We start from the raw sequence: 11729 nt of genomic DNA on the forward strand, positions 1-11729 counted from the left end.
AGCTGCCTGATTGATGAATGAGAGTACCACAGCAGACCGGTGGAGGTCCGCCTCAGGGTCAATAGGGGTATACTGACGGTATGCCTCATAGAGGCGCTCTAAGAAACCGGCCGGGCTTTCGTTTTCCCTTTGAACGACTGCTTTCACTTTTGCAAAATTGGTGGGCCTTCTAGTGGCCGCTCGGAGACCGGCCATAAGAGTTTGGCGGTAGATTCGAAGACGCTCCCTACCTTCTGCGGTCCCGAAATCCCAATCAGGGCAGTGTAGGGGAAAAGCCTCGTCTATGGCTTGTTGGAGAGTTGTGGGTCTCCCGTTATCCCCCAAGACGTTCTTCCTCGCTTCGTTGAGGATGCGCTCTCGTTCCTCCGTCGTAAAAAGAGTATTGAGCAGCTGATGACAGTCATCCCAAGTGGGACGGTGTGTATGCATGATGGACTCCAAGAGATCTGTGAGACACTTGGGGTCTTCAGAAAAGGGCGGGTTCTGCGTCCTCCAGTTATATAGATCACTGGAGGAGAAGGGCCAGTACTGAAACTGTTGCCCTCCTCCCGGTCCCCCTTGGCCCACCATCCGGACTGGAAGTGTAGGGACAGTTTCCTCCCCCTGTGTTGATGAGGAGGGCCCGTCTTCCCCTTCCCTTTCCCGGATCCCTCGGGGGCGAAGTCTTCGACCCATTTCTCCTCCTGCTGCCAGTCCTGTTGAGGAGGATGAGGAAATTTCCTCCTCCGGGGCACTGGCTTGGCTAGAGGGAGTCATATATGGAGGCGGCCGATCTTCCTCTGCCCCTGCGAGGGATGGGTAAAGGGGGGAACTCTCTGGTAAGACCGGAGATGGTGAAGGAGATGCCCTAATTTGAGGACCGGTCAAGGTGGGAAGAGGAAGTTTTTCCTCCTCCTTTATGACCAAGGCGGGCGTGACTGGGGTTTTAGCCCCGGGGGCCGAACTGGAGGGGTGGGTCAGAAAAACTGTTAACCAAGGGGGAGGGTTCCTCACCAGATCCTCCCAAACCAAAATGTAAGGAGCTTGGTCTGGATGGCCTCGATTGTCTGGCTGAAAAATGACTGCTTTAACCTTAGTGATCATGTCTAGGGAGAGGGAACCTTGAATGGGCCACCCGACTCCAAAGGTGGGCCACTCTGTAGAACAAAAGGTGTCGAACTTACCTTTCTTGATGACCAGACCCGCATTTAAGGCCCTTTCTTTAACTTCTGAAAAGTGAGAAAGGATCAAAGACTTTGGGGTTGTTTGTCCCTGTCCCATTGTGGAAGGAGAATCAACCACCAAGAGAGAGAGAACAAAAAGGGTGAAGACAACAATAATTCCACACACACAAAACACTCTCCAGCACTCGCTCGGACCGGTCCTTCTCTCACACTGGTGCGCACCCCATTCAACCTCCTCACCGTCCAACTGGGATATCAGGCCGAAAGGCGTCCACTTGACGGGTGGTCGGTCAACTAGTTCAATTAGTTCTTCACCTGGTGCCAGGGTTCCTAAAATGCTCAAGCCCAGATGAGAGGAAAGTCTCTCCCAATAGGACCCTGTGGTCCTCTTTGCGAGATTCCCAGAATGAATCTCCCTGGGGATTGGCCGAATCCCCGCCGCGGCCCAAATGGAACACTCAAGTTCCTCCAAATGAGGGTCTGGGATCCCCTCCCAACGCCTAGGACTTGGGGTCGCCCCTGCTTTCTCGCAGGCAGGTTCTGTCTCTCGAGAAAAAATGAAATTTCGGTGGAACCTCCAAATGTTAGGACCCGGAATCCTATTCCCCCGAGAGACAGAGAGCCAGGCGTGAATGCAATCAACAAAGCAGAGTTTATTGGGCTGGCTAGCCAGGGTCGAGCTCCCACACGGACACGCATGACCAGTTAGGAAAACACGACCCTGAGCCTCTTTAGGGGAAATCTTATATAGACCGCGGTGGTGTGCATATTTTCGTTATCAACATTGGGCAAGCAGGCAGAGCACATCTTGCACGTACCTCACATCTTGCACGTACCTCACATCTTGCCCGTACCTCACATCTTGCACGTACCTCCCGCTCACATTCCTCACATTCTATATGCCCTAACCGAGCCCTGCCACATTGCTTATCTTATCTACATGGGGTGTTTGGTACTGGTTTCTCCAACAAGGGGGTTGGGGCCCGCTGAGGCCTCCTATTCCTTTCACTCCTAATAACCCAGAGGTAGAATTCCTGCCAGCTGGATCATTATGATACTTGCCCTCTGAGATCTTCCCAGACACTGAACTCTTTCAGCAATTCCTGCCCCATACCTGATTCAGTTATCTGCACAACTCTGTACACAGTCTCTTCTACACACATAAAGGACACAAATAGCCCCGAAGCCCAGTCCCTGTGTACTTGGAAGTCTGGGAGTACAGCCTGAGCTGCCACTGAGGACATATAAATGGAAAAAGGGCTCCCCAGTCATAACGCCAACCTTGAGATCTCCAATGTGCCCAAGACAGCAGTCCACTGTGAGCAGGACCAGGCCATAGAGCCTTCTATCTTACATTCTTTTTTTGTTATCTGGTTCTCAGTTTGCTTTTATTTCATAATATCCATCCTAAATAGTACAGTTGCATGAATGTATAATAGACACTTATATTAGGGTGTGTCCTCAAAAATCTTTCACAGGGATGTAATCAAAAAAGTTGGGGAATGTCTGCCACAGAGCCTTCTTCCTTGGCTTGAATGACACACATCTGGCCTCTCTCCTGCTCTGGACTCTGAATGCCCTGCCAAGCTTGTCTCATTCTCTTCTCACAGAATTACGTCTTGTTGAAAATCAGTCCCTGCCTCTAAAACTTCATAAAGCAATCTGTTACTGTTAACTTGTAAGAACACATGAGATGCCCAAGCCTGCCTCTTCCCAGCCAGTCTCCTTTTCTGTCCCCATCCCCAACTTCTCCAGCCTCCTGTTCTGTACCTGGGCCACAACCAGACCACATCTTTGTTGGCCCCTGGGTAGATCCTGGGTGTCCCAGGCCTGGGTCTTTCCTCCAGGAGTGCCTAACACCCGTCCCTGCAGATCTTAATCTCCTTTGACTCCAAGGCCTGTCTCAGAGGCTGTGTTCACTAAGAAACTTCTCCAGGTTCTCACACTACCCCCAGGAGACACTCAGTGAGACTGACTCAGGATCTAGCAAGGCAAGACCATTACATAATTTGTGGGGCTCAATGTAGAATGAAAATGTGGACTCTATTTTCAAAAAGGAAGAAAAAAGCTAGGCATGGCGTGCCCACTTATAATGCCAGCGTTTGGGAGGCTAAGGTAGGAGGATCACAAGTTTGGCTCATGCTATCAAGGGCTGGGGAAGTAGCTCAGTGGTAGAGTGCTTGCCTTGCGTGCTCAAGGTTCTGGGTTCAATCCCTACCACTCCAAAAAAGAAAAAAAAGTACTTCTAACTCTCGTGTTAATTTTTGTTTTCTATTTAATATTGTGTGCCATTAGGCACAGAGTATGCTGCAAGCAAGTATGGACCCTCCCAGGCACCTGGCCACCCTGTCTTTCACCACTCAACACAGAACATCTGCTGAATGCGCGTGCAAGTCAGGCACTGGCCCTTCCCGTGGTCCTGTCACCCTGCCATGGTGGACAGGCCATTCCCAAGGGGATCACAACCTCCACACCGGGTACCTGCAGTAGACTGGACAAGAGGTTTGCTGCTGCTGAGAGACCCACCAGCCTTTTCACAGACTTAAAGAACTCACAGCCTAGCAGGGTTTTCCCAGACTCTGAGCGCCATTTCGTATGTTGTCAGCTCTGAGTACTACACAGATTATCATTATTTACTTAACATTTTTTCTTTAAACAAACTGATTTTTTTCCTTCAGTGAATTTGCTTCTGAGAGTCTATGTATCACTGTATACATTTGTTACAGTCATATATTTTTCTAATATACATTAAAATAAATATTCAACTATTGGAATGTTTAAAGTGCCTGTGCACATAGTACCAAATGGCTTCTCATCGCCAGCTATGGTGTGAGCTACCCTTAGGGCAACACTGATGGTATGACATATATGACATGAGTTAATAACCTGAAGCAGGACCAGCCTTATGGTGTGAGACCAGTGCTGTCACACAGGCCACATACTCAAAGGGACCCCAAATTTGGAGTTTAGTGTTCTGTGTTCATTGTCTTAGAATTTTTAATGAGTTTTTTTCTTTGAGATTGTGTTTTGTGAACCTAAGACAATGAAGCCTGGGCTAGTGGCTTCTCGGGATGAGGCCTAGAGCCATCACAGTCAGGAACGAAAGGCTGATCAAATGCACAAATCAACTAATGCAAATGTGACACTCAAGAGCCTGAGTCTCTCCTCTCATTAAGTAGGACTATTTCTGCTAGTTCATTTACTCAGGATCAATTTCTACTCATTGTAGAAAAAAATATTCAAGTAATAATTTGTTCTTTTAAAATATACTGAGGTCTGTTTTGGAATAACTTGTCTGCCCAACTGTTTTGGGCTTCTTCTCTGACCAGGAAATTCAGAAGCAAGGCCTGAAAGCAGAGCAAACTCACAACAAGATATGCTGATGTGCGGTGTCCGCTCAGCCAGCCACTGGAGGCCACACCCATCAAGTGGTCTGAGGTGATGTTCTGTGACAAGTATTTCCCACAGAATTTGCCGTAGGTGACAAGAGACCATCAGTTGATACCCTTGGGAGGCCCTAAATGAATAAATGGCCAAATATTTATCATCAAAAGTGTCTGTCCTTAGGGAAATGCTCTCCATCTTCACCTTTCAGTCAAGTGTCACTTTGCCAAACAAAAGACTGAAAGGTCACCCATGACAAACATTTTGGAAGTAAGATTTCCTGAAATGGAGAAAATGAAGGAACACATATTCAATGATTAGAAGTCAGCCAAAACCACCCACAGCCTCACTAGTCTTTAACAGGTGACCTTTTGTTTGTCTTGAATAATCATTAATATGCATTCATATGGATTACTGTCCATATTTAACAGATGACCAAAAGGACATTCCTCACATGCTATTTTCAATCTACTGGAACATACCACCGGTGTTTTCTTTATTTTTTATGAGAAGATTATTTTGAAGTTTTGAAGTAAGCATTTTGAATGAGCCAATTCATTTCAGGACTTCCCACATGAATCAAGTGCAGGTTCACTGGAGAAGTTGTGAGTTCCCACTTCCAGGTATGGTCAGTGTTTCCAGCACATTCTTCTAGACATTTATCTGGGTTCTGTGTGTAGGCATGTGTGTGCACTCGCATGCATGTGCACACACTCTATTCTGTGCGTTTCTACTTGCAGTGCTGTGAGATTTGCCTCTTTCACTTGACTCTACCTGGGGCATCGCTCCAGGTCAGTTCACAAAGGTCTAGCAGGTCAGAGGACTTTTTCAGATGATCTATCAAACTCACTTTTGGGTTAGACTCAACAGAACTCCGAATTCCAAGAGTCTTCTTCCTACCCCCATAGACTAGAAAAAACCATGATGCTCACCAGTTGCTGGGGAACAGGCCTCCTGCTCCTTGTCCCAGCATGCTCCCTGCCCTGCGTACCCAGCCATGGCTCTGTTGCTCCTCCCGAAGGTCCCAGTCCAGCCCACTCACCTGACCACAGACCCAACCACTATCCTCACAGGAAAAGACTGAGTTCTAGGGGAAAAAACTAATTTGCTCCAAATATAAGGAGAAAATCACAAAACCAAAGTAAATAAATGTTTAATAAAATGCATACAAAGTGGAACATCGTGTCAACTACGTTAAATGACACATTTAGTATGTTGAAAAGTTTCACTACATTTGCCAAATGGATTGAAAGTCCTATTTTCTTCTTTGCAAGGTTCTTGAGTTGGGCTTAGTGATGATCAAGAAAAAAACCTGTGTTGTTTGATCCTCTTGTTTTAAGCAGGAACATGTTAAAATCTTTTAAGAATATTTTGAAATATTAAAAAATTATATACACATATACACTTGGCTCTCTATAGCCACAGGTTTCACCTCTGCAGATTCAATCAACTGTGGATTGAAAATATTTGGAAAAAAATTGCATCTGTACTGAACATGTGTGCAGACTTTCTTCATGTCATTATTTCCTAAACAATACAACAACTAATTACATAGCATTAAGACTGTATCAGGTATTATAAGTCATCAGGTGATGAGTTAAGGTACGTAAGCGAATATGTATAGGTTACATGCAAACACCATGCCATTTTATGTAAGAGACCTGATCGTCCTCCGATTTTGGTATCCTTGGGGGTCTTGGGGTCAATCTCCTGAGCATACTGAGGGGATATGTACGTGTCTCTATATATGTGATTCTGTGGGGTCTGTCTTTGATATGTCACTGGAGTGGGATCTTCAAAAGTTAGTAGAAGGTCCAGGAGCCTCACATGTCTTGGTCCAGCCTCTGAGGTTGGTGGATGCCAAGGAGCCTGGTGCTCAGAGTCCCCTTCTGCAGTCAGGAGATAGTCATCATGCTGAGTCAAGAGGAAGTTCCTGAATGATCTCTAAAAATAGTCCCCAGCACTGGGACAGGATATTATTGGCCCTGGGAACTAGGCGAACCAGAGGCGGAACTGGGAGACATGACTGAAATGGAAACTCCACAGCCCAGTGGGTGGCTTCAAGGATCCCCTTGTCCCTTTAGAAAAACTAGTAAAACTCTTGTCATGTGAGCCAATGCCTTCATTGGCCTGGACCCAAGTAACTTCAGGAGAAATTTGGATTTTTTTTTTCCTTTAAAAAAATGGAAGCAGCACATGTAGTCAAGAGCAAGCATCTTAAATGGACAGCTTGATGACTTTGTAGGTACCTACACCCCTGGGTGAGCACCCCAGGATCAATCTGTAAAAAACTTCCATCACCCCTGCACTCCCTCCCAGGTGAAATCCGCCCTAGAGGTCATGCCATTCTCATCCCTAGATGAGTTGATCTGTTTTTAGCCTCATGGCCGTGGACTCCTACAGTTGACTCTCTTATGTCTGCCTTCTGCTGTGCCACATTGCGCCTGTGGGATTCAGCCCTGTGGCTAAGAGGGGACTAGCAATGATAGACTCCCCCACAGCAGGTGCCTCTGGGATTGCTTGTCCCTCAGCGCCTTTTTTGCATGGCTGGCTTATTTTCTCACAGCCATAGAAATGGACAAATGAAAGTCTCAAAGGACTCATGATTTTTATAGTTTAAATGTAAAAGTTCTCCCTGAGTACAAAATTACACATGCTCATTAAAAAATAATAATAATTTAAAAAGAAAAAAACATATAGGTTTGAGACTCTTCTATGTCTTCCCCAAACACAGCCAATTTCTGGGCTGCCCAGTGGCCTCTGACCTGGACAGCCTGATTCAGAAAAGTGAATCAGGACAGCCCGGCTGGGCCTCCCAGGAATGTGACTCCAGGGGGAGCTGCATTTGGAGGAGACACTGGTCCACTTGGACTGTGTGTGGCTCTGCCAGGCCCTCTTTTAGGATGGGACAGCTCCTCCCCAGCTGTCAGCCCCCTGGGATCAGTTCAGCACCTTTCCTGTGGCTCCCATATCCAGTGACTGGCTGACATGGGGCTCAACTCAGGACAGCTCTCCAAGGCCAGCCCCGCTCCAGAGCTCCTCATGAGTTGGACGAGGCTTTGCTGGGACTGTATCTCATTGCCCACGCGTGTTTCTTCCTTCACCCTTGCCTCCCACGCACTCTCATGTACACTGACTCCAGAGCACACCAACTTCCTATTCACTCCTCTTCATCTCAGAGTCTGTTTCCTGGGAGGCCAATCTGCCAGGAAAGAAGACATAAAAATGTAGGCGTGGCTCTTCCATCTTCTCTTACTGACTCATCTGAGTCCTACATTTTCTGCAGGGATTGGGGATGACAACAGCTACTCCACCCTGACCCCTGACTCTCTGCATGTCTGCTTTGAAGAACTGCTTGCCCAGCACACAGAGTCCCCAAAAAAGTCAAATAAGTGGAGAACTAGGCCAGTTCTAGTATTAGCTCTCTGAGCCTCCGTCTTTTCATCTGTAAATTGGGCCATAGCCACTTCTTTCATAGGACTTAGGGGAAGATCCAGGAAGAGAATGTAAAGCTACTGGTTTTAGGCTTTCTCAATCTGTCAGGTCAGTTACTGATGGGCTGGGGTAGGGGCAGGGAATCATCTTTATGTGGAGTCCCAAAGACTCCCAGGGCAAAAAGCCACCTACTTCACAATTTCCCAGTATGGATGTAATGACACCAACAACTAGCAGAGACTCTCTTTAGTAGATGGGAAAGCCATGCCAGGGCACCAAGCCCTTCTAAACCTCCCACCTGCCCCATTACATCACAGAAAGGAGTGGAGTTCAGAGAGGTTAAGTGACTTAGCCAAGGTCACAAAGCTGGAATCACTCAGGGTACTTGATCCCCAAGCTTTTGTTTGGTTGGAACCGCTGCTCCATATGCTTCCCTGTGCAGAGGGCTTGAGGTGAGCAAAGAGGTCAGCTATACCCTGGGAGGAACTTCTCTGATTTGTGACCAGGGAGAACTAGGAGTTGGATGCTCTCCCCATCTCTTGGAAAGTATGGGGAAAGGAAAGACTTGCCCAATTCCCCAGAGTTTCTCAGAAGTCCTAAATACTTCCTCTCTCGGACTTCGTGTCTGCTTGAGATGCAGTGATGTGCTGGAGCCTGGACTGGGACCAGCTGACCTCCCATCAAGCACCCTCATGCTGGTGACCACAGAACGAGTATTTACAACACAAAACTGGCAAACGCTGTAAGGCAGGGCTGTAGGGACTTTTGTTTTCAGAAAGCCCCAGGCTTCCCACTTGTAGACATTCCTGGGTAGTTTTCCTTGGGATCCCTGTGACAAGCGCTCCCCTCTCTCATTGCCCCCACCCCACCCCAGGCCTTTGCCAAGGCCCTTCCACCCCATATGCCCCCCCCACCCAAGTCCCTGCTTCCATCATCCCTTATCCCTTCCTCACCTCACTCCCGCAACACACTTCACCCAACAGCATAGCATCTGTACCCAGCATTGTTATGCAACCTACTCCTGGTGGGACAGCGTTTTAGTAGGAAAACAGTAAAGGACACTTTTCACAGCTAATGATTTCATGACAGTTGCACAAGGGCAATGCTGAAGGTCAGAGCCTGCTGCTGGAGCCGACTTTCTGAAGCACCCTTCTGTTGCATGCCCCGGTGCCCGACACCCCTGCCCCTGAGCCTTCGCTGGCACAGATCCCTCCTGGGGAGGCTGGGCCCAGAAATTAGATCCTTGACAAAGTCTTCCCACGGCTCAGGTCACTACCAAAGCATTTCACTGGTGTATCCTGGACAGCATTTGCCATTAGCTGCCTTGAGTTAAGGGTTAACTACCAGGGTCTCTCCTTGGTGGACAAAAGAGCCAGGCTAGGTGCCACATAGCCACCATGCTGCTTTAAAAAGTAAAGGCGAGTCACCTGTTCTTGTGGTTTAGTAACTTGTAAAATGCCTCCCATTTCTCCAAACTTGGCACCAAAACTCATGACTCCTGCAGACGAGTTGGCTTAGGAGAAAATGCACAAAAAGAGGATTTGTCATCTCTGTCCTGCTCCCAGAAAAGCAGCCTGGAAGAAAGACTGCAGGCCTGAACCCAGGACCTCATGCTCCCCTGTCCCTACAACTCCCCGAGACTCCACCCTTTTCTGAGGGCAGGAGGAGTGGTGCATAGACTCCTGGACCTGTGTGCCCCACAGTGCAAAGGGCATTTGTGGGGTAGGAGAGGATACAGCTCTCTCCCACCCACCTTTCCCTATCCCAGAGGGGAGGCAAGGTCTCCACACTCCCACACAATGTGTCCATTGACACTTGGGGCAAAGTTAGCTTCTGGGTGCCATGGTAACCTCTCTTAGGAGCCCAGTCCGCCCACACTAAGCCCATTGTCTCCTGAGCCAGTCCCTCTGAGAGCTTCCCCTTTCCAGGCCTGCAGTTCCTCTGCTGGTCCAGGCTGGGGAGCCAAAAGGGTCTTGCTTGTGCATGACCCACTACCTGTCTTCTGGGCCCCCTCCTTGTCCAGGAAATCAAAGGCAGTCCCAGAAGTGGGGCAGAGAGTGGCTTCTTAGTTGCCTTGAGCCCTGAGAGGGCAGGCAGCACCAGCAGAGACACCAGAGCGCAGATCCACAGCTATCTCCCTTCTGAAGGTGAAAGGTAGAAACTCGGTCTCCAGTTGGGGCAGTCTCAAGCTCTGAGCAGGTCTTCTTCCTCTGTTGTGCAAGGCCAGGCTCTGAACAATGGTTCTGGAATAGATCCATCTGGGCTGCCTCATCCCTGGTTCTGTGGTTCTGGCTGCAGTCTCCGCCTTTTCTTTTCTCTTCTCCGAAGTCCTGGAAACTTCCCCAGAAGTGACTCCCCTGCTTGCCTCCCCGATGTGCACTTGGGCCAAGGTCTAGCTGTGGAAATCCTGATGAGGAATTAAACCAGAGACTGTCAGGGCCAGGGGAGGCTTGAGACATCAGAGCCCTGTTTGGACCCAGGGCTGGGTGAGCTCAAACCCCAGATGGATGACCTGCGACAGGTTATATAACCTCCCTTAGCCTCAGCTTCCCTTTCTCCACAAAGAGAGTAATAAAAGTCACTTTATTGGGATGTGGGGAGGATTTCATCACAGCACCAGGGATGCGTGGAGCACCCACAGGAAATAGATCATTTTGCTATTTTGATCTATGATGACACTTTACCCCCAGATCTGTTAGGCACAGGGGGCAAATGGATATCAGGGAACGAGGGAAGGGCACACAAGTGAACCCCCTGCGTGGCTCTGACCCCACCCAAAGCAGGAGTTGCTGGCTGAAGGGAGAATGAGAGAAGAGGCCCAGTGGCAGGCCTCTGGTCCCCAGCAAGGCCCCCCTCCCATTCCTGTTGGGCTTTAACAGGGGGTGGCCAGTTAGTTCCTGGAATGTCCAAGAAAAACAAACTGGTTATTCTGAGTGAAATTGCAGCCTGGCAAAGGCGGGCTGGGTCTGCTTAAATTAAACACAGCATTTCTGAGATTCTTTTTCATCTTCTTGCCACTGCGGGTTCCTGGAGACATTACCTCACCTCACCTTCCTGCTCAGAGATGGGGAAGCCAGCATGGTGTGTGCCTGGGGGTTTGGGGCGGAGGCTGGAGAGCCCACGGAGTCCTGGGGTGGAGATGAGCAGGACCCTCCTCCCACTCACCTTCCTTCCCACAGCCCGGCCACCCACTGGGGCTGGGAGTAGGGGCTCCGCTGAGCGGGTGCTGGGTGCTTGGTATTTAGCAAAGGAATGACAGCATTCTCAAATACATGCCTTCCCTAAGAGTGCTTGAAAGAACCTGACTGCCGGTTTATGTCCCTTTCTTGCCAACATGTTGCTATCCAACTTTTAGGTTTGGGGTGTCCTTGCCTGCTAGCTTTTCAGCAGAAAGAACGCCAGTGCATCTTAGCTCAAAAACTGGCAGGGGGTCAGTTTCCCTGCTGCGTGTTTTCATTGAGGGTGGAGTTCCCTTCTGGTTTTGGAAGTTGCCCTTGGCCAGCTTGGTCAGCTTGCAGAGCCCTAGAAAATTCCGCAGTGTTGGAGTCAGGCAGACCCGATGTGACTGCCAGCTCCCTTGGTGAAGTCTATCTAGTCTCACTTGGACTGTTTGTTTGTTTAGTTAGTTTGAGGTAGGGTTTCTGGATAGCCCAGGCTGGCCTTGAACTTACAATCCTCCTGCCTCAACTTCCCTAGAGCTGGATTTACAGGCATGTACCACCATACCTGGCTTAGCTTCATCTTTAC

At 48.8% G+C, this 11729-nt stretch overlaps 1 long non-coding RNA gene across 1 annotated transcript in view; it reads left to right on the forward strand.

Annotated features, from left to right (window-relative positions):
* Positions 1 to 3779, forward strand: part of LOC141415052 (uncharacterized) — a 40947-nt gene extending 37168 nt beyond the window's left edge. Inside the window, exon 3 of the long non-coding RNA XR_012440080.1 lies at positions 3459 to 3779. This is a non-coding gene — a long non-coding RNA (uncharacterized lncRNA). The remainder of the gene's footprint in view (positions 1 to 3458) is intronic.
* Positions 3780 to 11729: the final 7950 nt, after the last annotated feature.

This window comes from Castor canadensis, chromosome 12 (genome assembly GCF_047511655.1).
Source record: "Castor canadensis chromosome 12, mCasCan1.hap1v2, whole genome shotgun sequence".
Classification (NCBI taxonomy): domain Eukaryota; kingdom Metazoa; phylum Chordata; class Mammalia; order Rodentia; family Castoridae; genus Castor; species Castor canadensis.